Source organism: Tamandua tetradactyla, chromosome 7 (genome assembly GCF_023851605.1).
Source record: "Tamandua tetradactyla isolate mTamTet1 chromosome 7, mTamTet1.pri, whole genome shotgun sequence".
Taxonomy (NCBI): domain Eukaryota; kingdom Metazoa; phylum Chordata; class Mammalia; order Pilosa; family Myrmecophagidae; genus Tamandua; species Tamandua tetradactyla.
Genome location: NC_135333.1, coordinates 138,672,855 through 138,690,183, shown reverse-complemented (window position 1 = coordinate 138,690,183; position 17,329 = coordinate 138,672,855). Strand labels below are relative to the sequence as shown.

The window sequence follows — 17,329 nt, the reverse complement described above, 5'->3', positions numbered from 1 at the left end:
CTGTGATGTTGGGTGATAAAAGTCCTATGTGTGGCTTAGATTCATTCATTAGTAGATATTTACTAAATACGTACCAGGCTTTGGTTCTGGGTACACAATGGTGAATAAGACATGCATTATCCCTATCTCCTGGAGCTTCCAGACTCAAGATCAAAATGGACAAGATATAGAAATAATTACAAATTGTGGAAGTACAACAAACGAAACAAGTAAATATTTCTGGGAGAAAATGAATTGGGTAAAGGGGGTAGGTAAGGAAGACCTCTATGAAAAAATGACATTTAAATGGAGCCAGACACAGGAATACACGATAGGTCTATCAGGTGGTACTTTTGGCTTTTACCATTTATTGAACCCTTGTGATATAACAGGGCTGGGTTAAATTCTTTTCATATGTTACTCAACAACTCTATAATAATATATTCACATTACAGATGAGAAAACTGAGACCGAGGTTACCAAGGTCACAAAGCTAGAAATAGATGGAATGGAAGAAAATGCGATCCTGGGTCTGACTTTGTATTTCATAGCCTTTAAAGTGGTAATTTCACTTGTAGAAAAAATATAAAGAGAGAATCAGAAATTCAGATATAAATTTAGGTTCAAGGTTGATTAGCGTACCTTTAAAATTTTTCAACAAAGTCTTTCATTTGAAGGCTGAGGGATTATTTCAGATTGTTTATAGTTCCATTGGACAACACTCTTTATCTTCCATTTTGAAATTATTTGTAGAATGAAAAATGGTCAGATTTTATCAGATTGTACCTGGAGAAAGGCTAAGAAATAAAGAGAGAAGGAAACCTATAAAGTGAAAAGTAAGAAACAATCTCAGAGGACATGAGTTTTGAGTCATAGGAGAATGCTTTCAATTCTAGGTTAGGTTGAAAGTTAGCATTTTATCCCTACTACCTAAAGCTAGTGAGAGCTATAGGTTTATCCCAAACACAATGAAAGAAGGTACTATCAAATGTTTTTCAGGAAGTTTTAGCTGCAAAGTGTATTCACATAAAATGAACACATTTCCAACATTTCCTTAATTCCATGGATTTGTGCAAAATTAAACAGAAATAGAAAACAGTGCAATAAATATATATATAATGAAATCTATGCAGCTGGATTTGAAAGTTGTACTTTTAACGATTAACTATTAAATAAAGCAGGCAGAGAGAATGAGAACTCTTAGCCAACTGAAACATTATTCTCATCTATGGATTGGTTTGGACCCATCTAGGTTACAGGCCTATAGAAACTAAGTAGTGGAAAATGTTAGAAAAATTGCCCAAAACATGAAATAGGGGAAGAAAGGTGGGCAGCAATCTATCATATGAAACAGGGGCAAAGGCCACCCAGGGATTGTCTAAGAAATGAACTTAGTTCATCTCAGTGCTTGCTGTTGATTAAAAGCCCAGACTTGGTAAGGTCACCCTGTAACTTGGAGACTGTCAGGTAGTGACAAATTGCAAATAGCATACAAGTACGTTATACCACAGATTTAGCATTAACTAAATCTCACTTCACTGGGCATCAATAAAACAAATACAGCTGAGTAATGAGGATAGACACTTTATCTATCCTATGAAATTGGAGAAAGCACTCTCTCTTGAGACCTTTAAGTGTGAATCAACCTGGTGAGACTATTTATGAATCAACTTTAAGGACCTGAAGTGAATCAGAACCTCCTTGTGATGACATACGCTTTGTCAGCATTTACTCATTTACCCGTCAACCTTTCTCAGTTGCTACAAAGGCCAAGTAGACGAGAAGCAAAAACTCAGGGTCAGAATTTTTCAGTGATTAATAAACAAGAAAAGCAGATGTCTTGGGACAAGGAGATTTTTTTGAGGTGGGATTAAACAGAATGGGGACTGAGCACTGGGTGTCTGAGGTCGGCCACTCCTTGCAATAATGTTGGTGCCCACTATATGAAACATAGTGTTAGGGGATGCAAATCAGACACAGTTCACTGGGGTGAAAAGTAAAGCCTAGATAACTGTGTCTATTACACTTCTGACTAATAAGTTGTTCTTGTTGTTTTTAATTTTGGCAGTGGGAGAATTGGGAAATGAAGGCAGCTTTCCTGCAAAAATATAATGGAGTGAATTCCCTGTTTTTTGTTTGTTTTTTTTTTTTTTTTTTGGCTACCTACCTATACCAAGCAGTCATACATTTAAGTCAATATGATACCATACTGTTTGCCAAAGGATGAATGTGTTAAGTATTGATCTTTTTTTTTTTTTAGATCTAGCCACATTTTTTCTCAAATTTTTATTTTATTTTATTTTATTTTTTTACATGGGCAGGCACCGGAAAATGAACCCGGGTCCTCGGGCTTGGCAGGCAAGCATTCTTACCTGCTGAGCCACCATGGCCTGCCCTATTGATCTTTATTAAGTGTAGCAGCTGTGTTTACCTCAGATACTGAGAGCAACTGATGTATACAGACACCATTATTCCATTATTTTAATCCTTCCACTAAATTGCTTTTCCTTATGAATTTTATCAATTCATAAGAAATTGATAAAAAATTGTTCAAGAAATTAAGACTTAATTTTTACTTGTATTTTTATGTTAAAATGAATTTTGAATAATCCTCGCAAGGTAAATAAATATTGAGTGCCAATTATGGCACTGTGTTGGGCCTTCTCACCCCAGAATGCCTATTCCCAATCTTCTCTTTTTGGACTTACAAAGAATTGTTCAATACTGAGAGCCAAGACCGCTTACCTAATTTAACATTTCTTATTGGAAAGAACATTGGATTGGCAACTATTCCAAAATAATATTTGTGTGTTGATACTGACAAAGCAGCAGTCTTCATCAAGAATCAGGAACAACCTAAAAATGACCAAATAATTGCCACTATATTAAGTTAAAAGATCAGAAATTGTTTCAGCTTTCACAATCCTAGGATCTAAATCTAGCAAAAATTCTATGGCTATGCTTAATCTGTTATAAACAGTGGTTATAAAATGATCTTAAAGTCATCTAGTTTGAGATGTACTCTACAAATCCTTGATTCCCTGTCGAGGGTTAACAAGTAGACTTAAATACCTCTTTGGCATGAAATTCACTATCTCCTCCTTAGTCTTTTCATTTACTATTTGAGAAAAACTCTGACAGACCTGACTCCTCAATTCTTAGTCTACCCTTTGGAGTTATTAGGAGATTTCTATTTTCTTTCACCATTTGATGTTGATCAGTTCAACAGACATTTATTTGTCATCAGTGATGTGTAAAGCACTGTGATGGGTACTAGGAATCCCAAGAAGAAATTTCTTTTGGGTAAATATTTAGATGTGGGATTACTAGGTTGTATGGTTAATATGTATTTAACGTTATAAGAAACAGCCAAGTTATTTTCCAAAGTGCTTGTGCCATTTTAAATCCCCACAATTGGTATATGAAATTTCCAGTGGCTCCATGTCTTCACCAACACTTTGTATTATCTGTCTTTCCAGTTTAATCATTCTAGTAGGCATGAAGTAGTATCTCATTGTGGTTTTAATTTACATTTCCCTAATGACTAATGATGTAGAACACTCCTTCATGTGCCTTTTGGCCATTGTTCTAGTTTGTTAGCTGTTGGAATGCAATATACCAGAAACAAATGTCTTTTTAAAAAGGGAATTTAATAAGTTGCAGGTTTACAGTTCTAAGGCTGAGATAATGTCCCAATTACAACAAGTCTATAGAAAGGTCCAATCAGAGGTATCCAGGGAAAGATACTTTGGTTCAAGAAGGCCAATGAAGTTCAGGGTCTCTCTCTCATCTGAGAAGGCACATGGTGAACACAGTTATGGTTTCTCTCTTGGCTGGAAGGGCACGTGGTGAGCAAGGCATCATCTGCTAGCTTTCTCTCCTGGCTTCCTGTTTCATGAAGCTCCTCAGGAGGCATTTTCCTTCTTCATCTCCAAAAGTCGCTGGCTTGTGGGCTCTCATGGCTATGTCATTCTTCTCTGGCTCTGTCTGAATCACCCATTCTCCAAAATGTTTCCTCTTTTATAGGACTCCAATAAACCAATCAAGATCCACCCAAATGGATGGAGACATGTCATCACCTATCCAGCTTAACAACCACTCTTGACTAAATCACATCATCCAGGGTGATGATCTGATTACAGTTTCAAACATACAGTAATTGAATAGGGATTAGTCTACCTTTGTGAAATGGGATTTTGATTAAAACAGGGCTTTTCTAGGGGGCATACATCCTTTCAAACCAGCACAGCCATTAATATATCTTTTTTTTTTTTGTAATGTGTCTGTTTAAATATCCTGCCCAGTTTTTTTTTTATATATAAAATACACAGACCATATGCAAGCTGCATCAAGAACAATGCAAAATGACACAGTATAAAAATGGGAAAGGACCAGTGTGCAATAGAGAGTAAAAATAATTTAGGTGCATTTATATTTATACATGAAGATGAAATGACAAGAAAGGCACAAAGAAATCTTGAATCAAGTATGGATATGTTAGGGAATATAACTTCATTTAAGCAAACATATATCAGACAATTAAGGTAAATAAAAAAAACCTGGGTTTTCATCCACACAATTTTCATTTGGGTTTTATTATCTTTCAATATTTAAGATTTCAGGAAGCACACACAATATTTAACTTACTGTTCCCTTTAAAATCTAAGCACATAAAATGCTTCATTCATGCAAACATCAATACAAAACTGACTTTATAAGGAATTAAAATATTACTCTGTGATACTTGAATATTGGATATTTCATTCTTAGGTTTTCTGGATATTATGAAGGATATTGTGTAATATATAAAATATAACATCAATGTGTACCTAGAATGTACACCTTTGTATTTCTCCCATTATTGATTCTTTTTTTAAAATTTGGGTTGTTTTCTTTCTTATTTGTTGATTGTAAAAGTTTTCATAAATTTTTGACATAATATTTTGTCTGATATAAGTGTAGTGAATATTTTCTACTAATCTGTGGCATGCCCTTTAAATTTTTCAAAGAATTTCTTGAAGAGCTGAAGTTTTTAATGTTAATGAAGTCCCAATTTATCAATTTTTTCTTTGATTATTAGTGGGGATTTTCCTGTTTATGAAATGTTTACCTACTATAAATTCTCCTCTGTTTTCTTCTAGAATTTTAATATTTTTACTTTTACATTTAGGTTGTTGATTATTTCAAATTAATTTCTGTGTCTACTTTTAGGGTTAAATTCATTTTGTCTCTCTATATGAATAACTGATTGTTTCAGCACCAGCACTATTTTTCTGCATTTAATTACCTTAGCACTTTTGTCAAAACTCAAATAACTGTATATGTGTGGGGCCATTTATGGACTCTATTCCGTCATTAATTTGTCTTTCCTTATGCAAATGTCATAGTCTTGATTATTGCAGGATTCTGTTATGTTTCTAAATGGTAGTATAAGTCCTGCAACATTTTCTTCATTTTCAAAATTGTTTTGACTCTTCCTGGTCCTTTGAATTATTTATATACATTTAATAATTCATGTATTAGTTTATACAATATACCTGCTAGGATTTTGAATGGGACTATGTTGACCCTTATCAATTGTGGAAGGAGTAACCTCTTAATAGTACTGAATCTTCTGATCCGTTTTATCTCTATATTATTTAGATCTACTTTAATTTCTCTTGGCAATGTTTTGTAGCTTTCAGTATACAGGTCTTCTACACATTTTGCTGGGTTTATTCTTAAATATTTCATGTTTTTCATTCTATTTTAAATGCTAATTTTAAATTCTCTTTTCCAGTGCTTTTGCTAATACACATAAATACAATTAATTTCTGTATATTGACTTATTATCCTGTGGTCTTGCTAAGATCATATTTATTTTAATAGCTTTTTTTTGTAGTGTATGTTGGATTTGCTAAAATATAATCATGTTCTTTGTGAGAAAAAGGTTTTTTCTTTCCAATCTGTATGCAAATTATTTCTTTTTCTTGCCGTATTTTGAACTGCCTAAGTGATGAAAATAGACATCCTGGGTTTGTTCTGAATCACAGAGGAAAATTGTTCAGCCATTATTAAGTATGGTGTTAGCTTTAGGTTTTACATAGGTATTTGATCTTTTTTTATCATGGCAGCTGTTGAATGTTGTCAAATGCTTATTTTACATCTATTATGATGATCATATACTTTCCCTCCTTTAATTTGGTTAATTACATTGGTTGATTTTTTCCTATTAAACTAACCTACCCATTCCTAGAATGAACCCCACTTTTTAGGATGTATTATCTTTTTTATATGTTGCTAGGTTCAATTTCATATTTTATCCCCATTTTTTTGTCTATATTCATGAAGTATATTGGTTTGTACTGTTTTTCTTGTAATTTCTGCCTGATTTTGGTATCAGAATAATGCTGGCCTCATAAAGAGTTGTGAAATGTTCTCTTTGTTAACTTTCTGTAAGTGTTTGTATACGATTGCCATTATTTCTTTCTCAGTTTCTTGATAGAATTCACCAGTGAGATTCCTCCTCCCCTGATCCCATCTTTTATCCTATTATCACAGTTAATCATTTTTAAATATTCTGAGTTGAGTTCCTCTGGATATTAGCTGCTTAGCAAAGATTATTTGCTGACAAATGGATAATGCCTAAAATTAAGTTAAAAATAGTTTCCACTTGATATGAAAAATGAAGGTGTTGGTCACTTAGATTATCCCCACATTTCCCTCTCTCTTCTTCCATATGTTTAACACTTACATTATTTTTAGTTCTCCCACTGTGCGTCTTTACAGCATTAATGTCTGTTGATAATTCTCTATTTCTTATTCCACCAGCTTTCAACAATGTCTCTCAGTTTTTTTTAGATGACAGTATGAATACTCCTAATTTTTCTTTCACTTCTCATCTCCCTTACATATTCTTCCTCTTGTCAGCTAAACTTTAAATTTTCAGTGATGAAAATGTTGATATTTGCATTTTGTCCCTTAAACACAGCCAAGTTTTCTGTGCTTTGCCATAAATTCACTCTAAAAGTTGAAAGCCAGTAAACAGTTTTTATATTATTGTGATAGTAAATTTTATTCAATGTCAGACCAATTACTGTGCCAAGGTTGTATTTCCATTTACTGAATCAAAGTCATAACTTCTGGTATATTTGAAGGAAAATTTTAATAACTTTAAGGGCATATAGTACTCTTTCTTACACTTTCATTATAATTTATTATAATCAGGAGCTTCATTTTAATTTGTTTTATATTTAGACCACATCTTTTATGTGTTTTTGTTTTGTTCTGTTTTTCCTGGAGTTTCTACTTACTTTCATTTCCCCTTGCATTATTTGCCTATGTCACTGCATTGGTTTCCTACAGCTGCTGTAACAGTTAGAAGTTTAAAACAACACACGTTTATTGTCTTACAGTTCAGGAAATCAGAGGTCTAAAATGGGTTAAGAGGGTTGCATTCCTTCTGAAGGCATTAAGGGAAAATGTGTTTCTTTGCCTTTTTTTTTTCTTCTAGAGTCTGCTCACATTCCTTGACTGGTGACACCACATTACTCTGACTTCTGCTTCTGTCATTATGTCTCCTTTTCTCACTCTGACTCTCTTGCCTCTCTCTCCTAAGGATCCTTGTGATTGCATTGGGCCTGCCCAGAAAATCCAAGAAAATCTCCCAATCTCAAACACTTAATCACATCTACAAAGTCCTTTTGGCCATGTAAGGTAAGATATTTACAGATTCTGGTGATTAGGACATGGACATCTTTGGGGGACCATTATCCTACCTGCCTCAGTCATATAGAAAATATTTTCCAAATTCTCAATCACTTTTTATTCCATTTTTTTAAAAGCACATAAATGATACATGTTTAGAAGGGTACTGTGGGATCAGCTCTTTTTCCAGAATTATTTCCCAATTTGTTTTTTTTCCTCCATGCTTTTCCTGGCATTAGCCTTGGTGTAGAACAGGGAATTTATATGTTCTAATCCTGTACATCTCCAGATTACAAAGCTGTCATTCATTGTACTAGACCAGTTCAGCTGAAACCTATCACCTTCTTGACGGAATCTACTTGAGGGCTCAAGATGAGGTCAACATATTCTAACATTCAAGGTTTTCCTTCCAAATCTCTGAATGCTACAGCCTCATTAAGCTCAATGTCTGAATCCCAGGATTCAACAGATAAAATATAATTAACTATGTGCTACCATATCATAAGTACTTGCAATTTCTTAGCCAAGGATAGAGATGTCTTAATTTTTTTTATTATTATTCAACTTTGTCAATTCCACATTTGCAGCACCTCACTCCCTGTTACCAATACTGATTTCTACACCAGTTAGAATCTTTGAGTAACAATTGACAGGAAAAAAATAAATAAAACAAAACGGGTTTAATCATAAAGAGAATTTATGGCTTTACCCAACTGCAAGTCCTGGAATATTTACAGCTTCAGCCACTGCTCATCAGGCTAAAAAATGACATAAGGACCCACTCTGTTTTTTTTCCCACTCTCTTGACTCTGTCATCTTCTACATAGCCTCCATTTTCAGACACATTCTTAGTCATGAAATGTCTGCAATTCTCTTAATCTCATACTTTATTTGCTTTAAGTCTATAGGAAAAGAGTGCCTCTGAACAAAATTTTCAGCAATGACACATGTACTGGTTTGAATGTATTATGGACACCAGAAAAGCCATGTTTTAATCCCGATCCAATCTTGTGGAGCAAACATTTCTTTTAATCACTATTCAGTACTGTAGGTTGGAATGTTTTGATTATATTAGTTCCATGAAGATGTGACACACCCAATTGTGGGTATTAGCCTTTGATTAAATGGAGATGTGACTTCACCCATTCCAGGTGGGTCTTGATTAATTTACTGGAATTGCTTAAAAGAAGAAACATTTTGGAGAGAATCAGAAATGACAGAGCCTGGAGAAACGATAGAAGCCTCAGAGCTGACAGAAACTTCACAGCAGAGCTGACCCAGATGTGGACTTGTAGAGAACAGAGACAGGGATGTTTGGAGATGCTTGGAGCCCAGAGATATCATTTAGCAAGTCCAAACCTGGAGAGGCCAGCCATGTGACTACCCAACTGACACACATGGGTCTTAACTCATGGACCTTCCTTGAATTAAGGTAACCTTTTGTTGATGCCTTAATTTGGATACTTTCCCTTCCTTAGAGCTGTAAATATGTAACTTATTAAACTCCCCTTTATAAAAGCTGTTCCTGTTCTGGTGTATTGCATTCTTGCAGCTTGGAAACTAACCCAGTACATTATATCTCATTGATTCTGATGAGTCACAGTGCCATCCATGAACTAATGACTGATCAGGGTAATGTAAACCTGATTGGCTTTGACCTTTAACAGTATTTTTCAAAGTGTGGTTCCCAGACCAGAAATATCAGCATCATCTGTGAACATCATCTGTGAACATTGAAATGCAAATTCTCAGTAGAACTACTGAATCAGAAATTCTGGGGATAGGACCCAGCAGTCTTTTTGACAAGCCAGGTGTTTTTGACAAGTATCAAAAAGTGCTATTCAAAGTGTAGTTCTCTTTGGACCAGCATCTTTCAGCCTTACATGGAAACTTTTTAGAAATTCAGCATCTTGGGCCCCACCTCATACTTACTGAATCATAATCTGCATTTTAACATCTCCAGGTGGTTCATATGTACGTTACAATTTGTGAAGCACCAACCTACATACTTGATGCACCTCCAAACAAATGTATCAGCTGTACGTGAAGCTTATAGGCTCCGAATAGGGGAAGGATGGCTGCCAAAGTAAACCTGATGCATGCAAGAAGAGGAAGTTGCTGCTGGATGGCTACGAAGTCATATGTCTATGACAGATGTTTGTGCAAAGGTGTAGATAAAGACTTTCGTTGCATCATTATTTACAATCACACAAAAGTTCAGAATCAACCTATACATCCATTAGAAATTTTTTTTGTGAGGATCACCAGATATAAAAAATTAATGTATATTTTAGGTGGGAAATACAGGTTATATTTTATATATAAATTTTATGTTATATATAGTATAGTGCCAATTTAGTTTTCTAAAAAAGAGTGTGTGTGTTACATGAATATATATATATATAGAGAGAGAGAGAGAGATGGAAAAAAACAGAAACCAAATATACCCAGTTATTTAAAATTTTAAATCTTAAATAATGAGACTGAGGAATTTAATTTTTTTTGTTTTTATTTTAAAAATAATGTTTTATAGTGAACATATTATTTATATTAACAAAAACAAGCAATAAATTTTATTTTTAAAATATTTTTACTTTTGGACATACCTAATTCTTCCTCTAGCTATGTATTTTAAGACAATATTACAAGAGTTGATTTATATGCAAAAGTGTTATTTCTAATTTTTTACATTATAAGGGATATTTAATAACATATAAAGAACAAATGAATTTTTAAAAATTTGATTAAACATTCTTTATAACATAAAAAATTATAAACAATCTAATAAAGTCAACAATAAGCCAATGCTTAGATAAATTATGGGAACTCTTTCTAAAGTACATTTTCCTTATCTGCAAAATGAGGATAACAATTGAATCAATCAAAGGGTTGCTGTATGTGAACCTTCCTGGCAACATGGGACAGAAATCCTAGAATGAGCTGAGACTCAGCATCAAGGGATTGAGAAAACCTTCTAGACCAAAAGGGGGAAGAGTGAAATGAGACAAAATAAAGTATCAATGGTTGAGAGATTCCAAACAGAGTCGAGAAGTTATCCTGGAGGTTATTCTTATGCATTAAATAGATATCACCTTGTTAGTCAAGATGTAATGGAGAGACTGGAGGGAACTGCCTAAAAATGTAGAGCTGTGTTCCAGTAGCCATGTTTATTGAAGATGATTGTACAATGATATAGCCTTCACAATGTGACTGTGTGATTGTGGAAACCTTGTGTCTGATGCTCTTTTTTATCTATGTTATCAACAGATGAGTAAAACATATGGAATAAAAATAATAATGAGGGAACAAATATTAAAATAAACTTAGATTGAAATGCTAGTGCTCAGTGAAAGGGAGGGGTATGGTATTATGAATTTTTTTCTGTTGTCTTTTTATTTCTTTTTCTGAATTGATGAAAATGTTCTAAGAAATGATCATGATGATGAGTATGCAACTATGTGATGATGTTGTGAATTACTGAATATATATGTAGAATGGAATGATCATATGTTAAGAATGCTTGTGTTTCTTGTCATATATTTTTTTTAATTTTAAAAATTAAAAAAAAAAAGCATGATCCCCGGGTGATTCCTGTACACAATAAAATTTCAGAAGCAAAAATAATAATAATAATAAAAAGGGTTGCTGTACAGATTATATAAAAACTATAATGTAAAGTAAATAACAAACTTAAATGTTAGCTATTATTTTGATGATAATGATCAGTAGACATTCATTATATATATATTATATTGTGCAGGAGTTAAATATGTAAATAACTTTTAATGGAAAGTGCTGATGAGATAATGTTAAGTTAAAAACACCATGGACAAAATGGCCTTCACTATCCGTAAGTGTATAAACCCTGAAAAGGAATATGCCAAGAAGTTAAGAGTGATTACATCTGGGTTAAATAATTCAAGGTGAATATTTTTTCCTTTTTTATTCTTTTAGATAGTTTCCTTAAAACAAAAGCGAACAATTCCATTTAAATTAAACTGAAGGAAATATTTTAAAATATGGAAAGGTTGATTGATTTTAAAAGGTATATTTGACAGTGAATGATTTTTTCATAGACAAGATTCTTGTTGTAGGACATGTATTTGGCATTTCTGATTTTTATAAATTGTTTCCTTAAAGTAAAATACTTAATATTTGGATGTTAGCATTAGATAATCAACTTTATCTGAAATTTTAATGCTGATTAAGATGATTAATGATTTGACAGTATCTTATCTCTCTGTTTTTTTCCTAATCACCAAACAGAGAGGATGCTAAAACAGTGCAAAGCATTTAGTTTGCTGATATTGTCAAATGGAAACAGATTATGGCTAGTTGCTAAAGTTTTTTTGTGTATGTGACTGCTTCTTAGATATTCATCAGGAAATTAAGCTGATGATCCATACAAGTTTGTTATCAAAGTCATCCTCATCTTCAGACTTTATGGCCAGAAATTTTTCAAAAATATTGAAACCTTAAAGAGATATTGCCATTACTAAGTGTTTGTTTCACTTTGATTTTTATTATTATGATAATCTTAGCTCGTTCTTGTTTAAAATTCCTATCCATAATTTTTTAACCTTTTTTTTTTTTGAAATACTTTCTAATTTACGGGACAATTACAAAAATAATACAGATCCCATACTGAGAACTCTGACATATTCCTCCCTATTCCCCCAGATACCCAGATCCACCAATTTTAATATTTTGCCACATTTGCTGTATATAAAATGTGTTCTGTTTGTATCTGTATGGTGGGGGCCACATTTCATTCTTTTTCCATGTGACTATCCTCTTATTGCAACACCATTTGTTGATTTCTTTTTTTTTTTTTGTAAGTGCATAGGCCAGGAATTGAACCTGGATCTCATTCATGACAGGCAAGAATATAATGGGGTTTTTTATAGGGACAATTGGAAAAGAGAAATTTCAGTTTGGAGCTCCTGCATCATTTTGCTATCATAAAGGAAGAGTCTGCCTCAGAACAAAGTCAGTAAAGACAAAAAGCAGAGCCATGAGTTTAAAAAGATGGAGAGAGAGAAAGATTGAGTCCTAATGAGTTTTGAAGCCCTTTGATCTAGTTTTGTCTAAAACCAACTGTACTGTTCATTTATGTGACAATTTATTGTCACATAATAATAAATTGTCACATAATAAATTTCACTTTAGCTTAAGCTAGTTGGTCTTAGTTTTCTTAACAGACCAAAAATAGCTATTAAGGTAAGAAAAACATGGAGGCAGAAATATGGATTAATACTTTTCCAGTTTGAAAATTTTCCCAGAGATGATTTGAAGCTCTTATCTAAATTTCATATTTGCGGTGTGTATCCTCTCTTCTCAAAAAGGGCAGCAGAAAACATATAACATTGCTCCCTAATAATATTTTCTGGTAAATGTTTTGTTACGTCTCAGAATGAAAGGCTACAGTGGGAATCAGGTAATCATGACTTTCTCACAGGAAAACAAAGTCACCTAAACTCTTAAAAATTTCTATTCACTTCACAGTATGTTAACTTTTATTACACATACACACACACCAAGGCACACACACACACTACAGAAGGAAACTAAAATATTCCACAGAGAAATTTAATAGTAAGGGCAAATCCATGTCCTTTTACTGGTCAGTCCTCCTTCAGGTACATTACTTCTAAGGAAAAAAAAAGCCTCATTCCCAATTTCTGTATATTTACCATATAATCCTCCTGCTGGATTTACTTTGGATTTACTTATCAAAGATAGACTCTAAATGTCTTTAACTGAAGCTTTAAAACAAATAGACTTTAGGTGCCCAGGTTTTATTTTGAATTTTAGGGATATGCATGACTCTATTTCTTTTAATTTTAGCAAAGATTATCTCATCTCTCAATATCCACTTTAAGAAAGAATTTTCATACTCTTTCTGACTATAATCAGCTTGCAAATATTGAAGTGGTGTATATAATGTTATTTGAAAATAATGACTTTTCAGGCAATCATTTACCATACTGTTTCTCCCTCACCCCAAATCCCAGGATAATCCCCTTTAAAGGTCTGTTTGACTTTATAGAATTATGATGACATTGAGTGCTTCCAGGGCTTTAAGCCACAGAACTATTTTTCCAGTATTACAATTTATCGGTGATCTTTTAACTACCGTGTCCTCTAAAATACTCAGGATGACAGTCAACATGACTTGTTCTGAAACACCCTCTATTTTGTTGTGGATCGACTACGTTTAGATCTGAGAGACAGATCTCAGACTACGTTTAGATCTGAGAGACAGATCTCAGACTACGTTGTGGATCGACTACGTTTAGATCTGATAATGCTGCACTCACAGATTTCACTTTGTACCATTTACAGTGAGAGATACCAAAGAGATTGGTGGCATTAGACACATATAGCTTAGCTGGTTCTTTGTCACTCTTACCATAACATTTACCCATTTCCCAATGATTGGTACTCCCATACCCAGTTTTGGTAAAGCTGGTTTACAGCTTTGAGTTTGGCGTCAGTTTTTCTCCATGACTCCATGGCCTCTGGTGCCCTTGAATAATGCTGGCATAATTAAGGGACACCAGTGGTATCAGAGAGCCACAAAGCAGGTAGAGGAATGTGTGTAACTCTTAGAAAGTAGCTCTCTGTTAGGCAAGCCCTTATAGAACCATCTCTAAACATTAGCAATTTAATGAGGAAGTAGTTTATTCCAGAGCTAACACACGAGAGATCTTGGCACTAAAGTAATAGGATTTTGATGTGAGAGAGAAAGGAAGTATCATTTTTGAAGCCCAGGGCACTGCTTAAGTCTCTTATGTATGATAGGCAGTCTGGACATCAAGGAAATTTGGATTTCAAGGGAAAAGGAGAGAGCGAAGGCAGAAAAGAGGTAGGAAAGAGCCATGCTCTGGATTCAGAGCAGTTTGTCTCATAGCCTTGCCAAACAATGGCTGTATTTCAGAATTAACCCTTTCAGTGAAAAGGGTAGAGATATTCCTCTTCCAAGTTTGGTACCCCCTCCCCCCCCCCCTTTTTGTTTTTGGTGCATGGTCCAGGAATCGAACACGGGTCTCTGTTGGTGCCCCTTTTGAATATTTTTTCCTTGTGTCACGTCCCAGTTTGCCAGATTCTTATATGTACAGAGCAGTTTCATGCTGAGAGGTATTACAAAGTAGTTCAGTGAATAAAAAGTGAACAAAATGTTTGCAGTTTAGATAAATGCATTTATATTGCTCTAATAAATAAGCACTATAATTCTGTCATTAATTTAAAAGGAACCTATGCCTATAAGACTTTCTAAGAAACAGTCTTCTTTGTAGTGACAGATAAGGATTTCTTTGACTGGTAGTGCTCACTATACCTGTATAGGCACAAAATAATTACAGTTGTCTGATCGGCTAGTGTTACTTGAAAGAAGTAACTGACCAAAAGAAGATAATAATGAAGATAGACTAATTTAATAATTTGTATATCGATTTTGCCCTTTAGTTGCTTGTTATTAACATACAAATTTGCTTACACAGCGTATTCTGAACAGCACATAAACTCTAGTACAATTAAATAAAATAAAACCAGACTCATAAAGTCTCTCTCCACACACTAAAATTTCCCATAATTCAAAATGGAGAAAGAACTCAAGATTCTGAAAACACGCAAGACTGCCTCACCGTGCTATAAAATTTTGAACCACTTCCAATAAAAGGCTTTCTTTAATGTTTAAATATGGATTACTTGCCAAACAGGTCAGCAGAAGGCAGAAAATGCAAGCTTCAGAGGATCTGCCTGCATGTTCAGGCATGCCAAATCCTCCTAAGCTATGTAACACTTACGTCTGCTATGGTTTCAAAGATCAGGGTGAAGATTCTGCAGAAAAAAGTACACTTGAGAATATGTATGCTCAAATCTACTAAAATAAATCCCAGGAATCGTTGCAGCAGTTTATATCATCTTGTCAAAATTGCTCTTGAAGCCCAGGAAATGGGTCATGCCGAAAAGATCCAGGTTAAGTTTTTAAGGATATTGTAGTATTTCTAAAAATATTTCCAAATGGTCATGAGCACTAGGTGGTAACTGATTCATTAATCAATGTAAATGTCTTTCTAAATATTTTTCTAGAGCTCTTTTGTTCAAATTAGTAAAATTCCTTCCTGTATTTAATTATATTTGTAATGAATATCTATAATAAAGACTCACCAGTCAAAATGAATAAATATTAACTTTTATTCCCTTCAAGTATTTTTTTTTAATAAAGCATCAAATTCTCTCTGTTTTTTTTCTCCAAGCCCATTCTTTTCTCTTTCCAAAGCTCAGCATCATCTGGTATGTGTTCCCAGCTGTTTTTGTACTTGTATTATATTTATTTTATGTTCTTCGACATAGTTTTGTGCTATTCCCCATAAATGTCTTGCCCAATTTTTGTTTGTTTAAAATTTATATTTTCTAATTGTATATTGCTAGTATGTAAGTATGGTATCTAATTGTACATTGCTAGTATGTAAGAAGTTTTTTCTCTTGATCTTAAATCAAGTAATCTTCTGAATTCTCTTAATTTTACAAGAAATATGAACTTCTTTTTATTTTTCTAGGAAGGCATTTATATTGTCTACAAACGATAAATTTGTCTTTTCCTTTCTAATCCTTATACCTCCTTTCTCTGTTATTAATCCTTTGGCTAAGAACTTTGGTTCAATGTTGAATAGTAGGATGATTGCAGGCAGCTTTGTCTTACTTCTTATGGAAATGGAAATGCTTCTACAATTTCATCATTCTAGTGTAATATTTGCTGTCAGATTTTGGTAGATTCACTTGAATGGGATAGAGAAGTTGCTTTTACAAAAAATTTTGAGAGTTTTGTTTTATTTCTACTTTATTGAGAGGATCATATGATATTTCTCTGTCAATCTTTTAATGTGGTGTTACAAGTTGATACATTTTTCTTATATTAAAACATCCTTGATCTATTTGCTATATATATGATATATAGCTATATCTATATGTGTATGTATATGTGATATATGTACAGATGGCGATTTTTAGATTTTCTAATTCATTCATTTATTTTTTCACACATATCCATAAGTACTTACTGTATGTCACGTCTTTAAGCAATAGAAGTACAGCATTGAACAAAACAATTTTTTAAAATAATCCTTGCCCTCATAGATTACGTTGAAGGAAGCAGCAACAAGCAAGATTAATAAGGGAAATACAGTATGTTAGATAGTGATCACTGCTAACGAAAAGAACAAAGAGAAAAGAGATGTAAATCTGTGGGAAAGGTTGGAATTTAAACTGGATGGCCAAGGAAGTCTTTGCAAACATTTGAATTTGAGGAAAGGCCTGTAGGAAGTAGGAGGACCTAGCTATGCAGCTATCTGGGTGAAGAACCAGAGGAAACAGAAGTTAAACAACATGGAGGCAAGGACATTTCTGACATTTGATGAATAATTTGGTAATTTTTTTCAGAAAATTGTCCATTTCATAGACATTTTCAAATTTACTGACATAAAATTTACTCATGATGCTTGATTATTTTAAAATATAAAACTATTGTATTTACAATAGCAATATCTCTGTTATTGCTTTTTTTGGTCACTTTTTATTTTGATCAGTCTTCCTGGATGTTTGTCTATTTTGTTATTTTTCTCTATATTGTTATTGTTGAATATTCTCTGTATATTGAAGT

At 33.5% G+C, this 17,329-nt stretch overlaps 1 long non-coding RNA gene across 17 annotated transcripts in view; it reads left to right on the top strand.

Annotated features, from left to right (window-relative positions):
• Positions 1 to 17,329, top strand: part of LOC143642700 (uncharacterized) — a 143,144-nt gene that overhangs the window by 113,193 nt on the left and 12,622 nt on the right. For 8 of the 17 annotated variants that reach the window (XR_013155798.1, XR_013155802.1, XR_013155810.1 and 5 more), the window contains one exon: positions 7,577 to 7,674. The exons of 7 other annotated variants lie outside the window; for them this stretch is intronic. This is a non-coding gene — a long non-coding RNA (uncharacterized LOC143642700). 2 more of the 17 variants (XR_013155799.1, XR_013155801.1) reach the window with 2 other exon arrangements.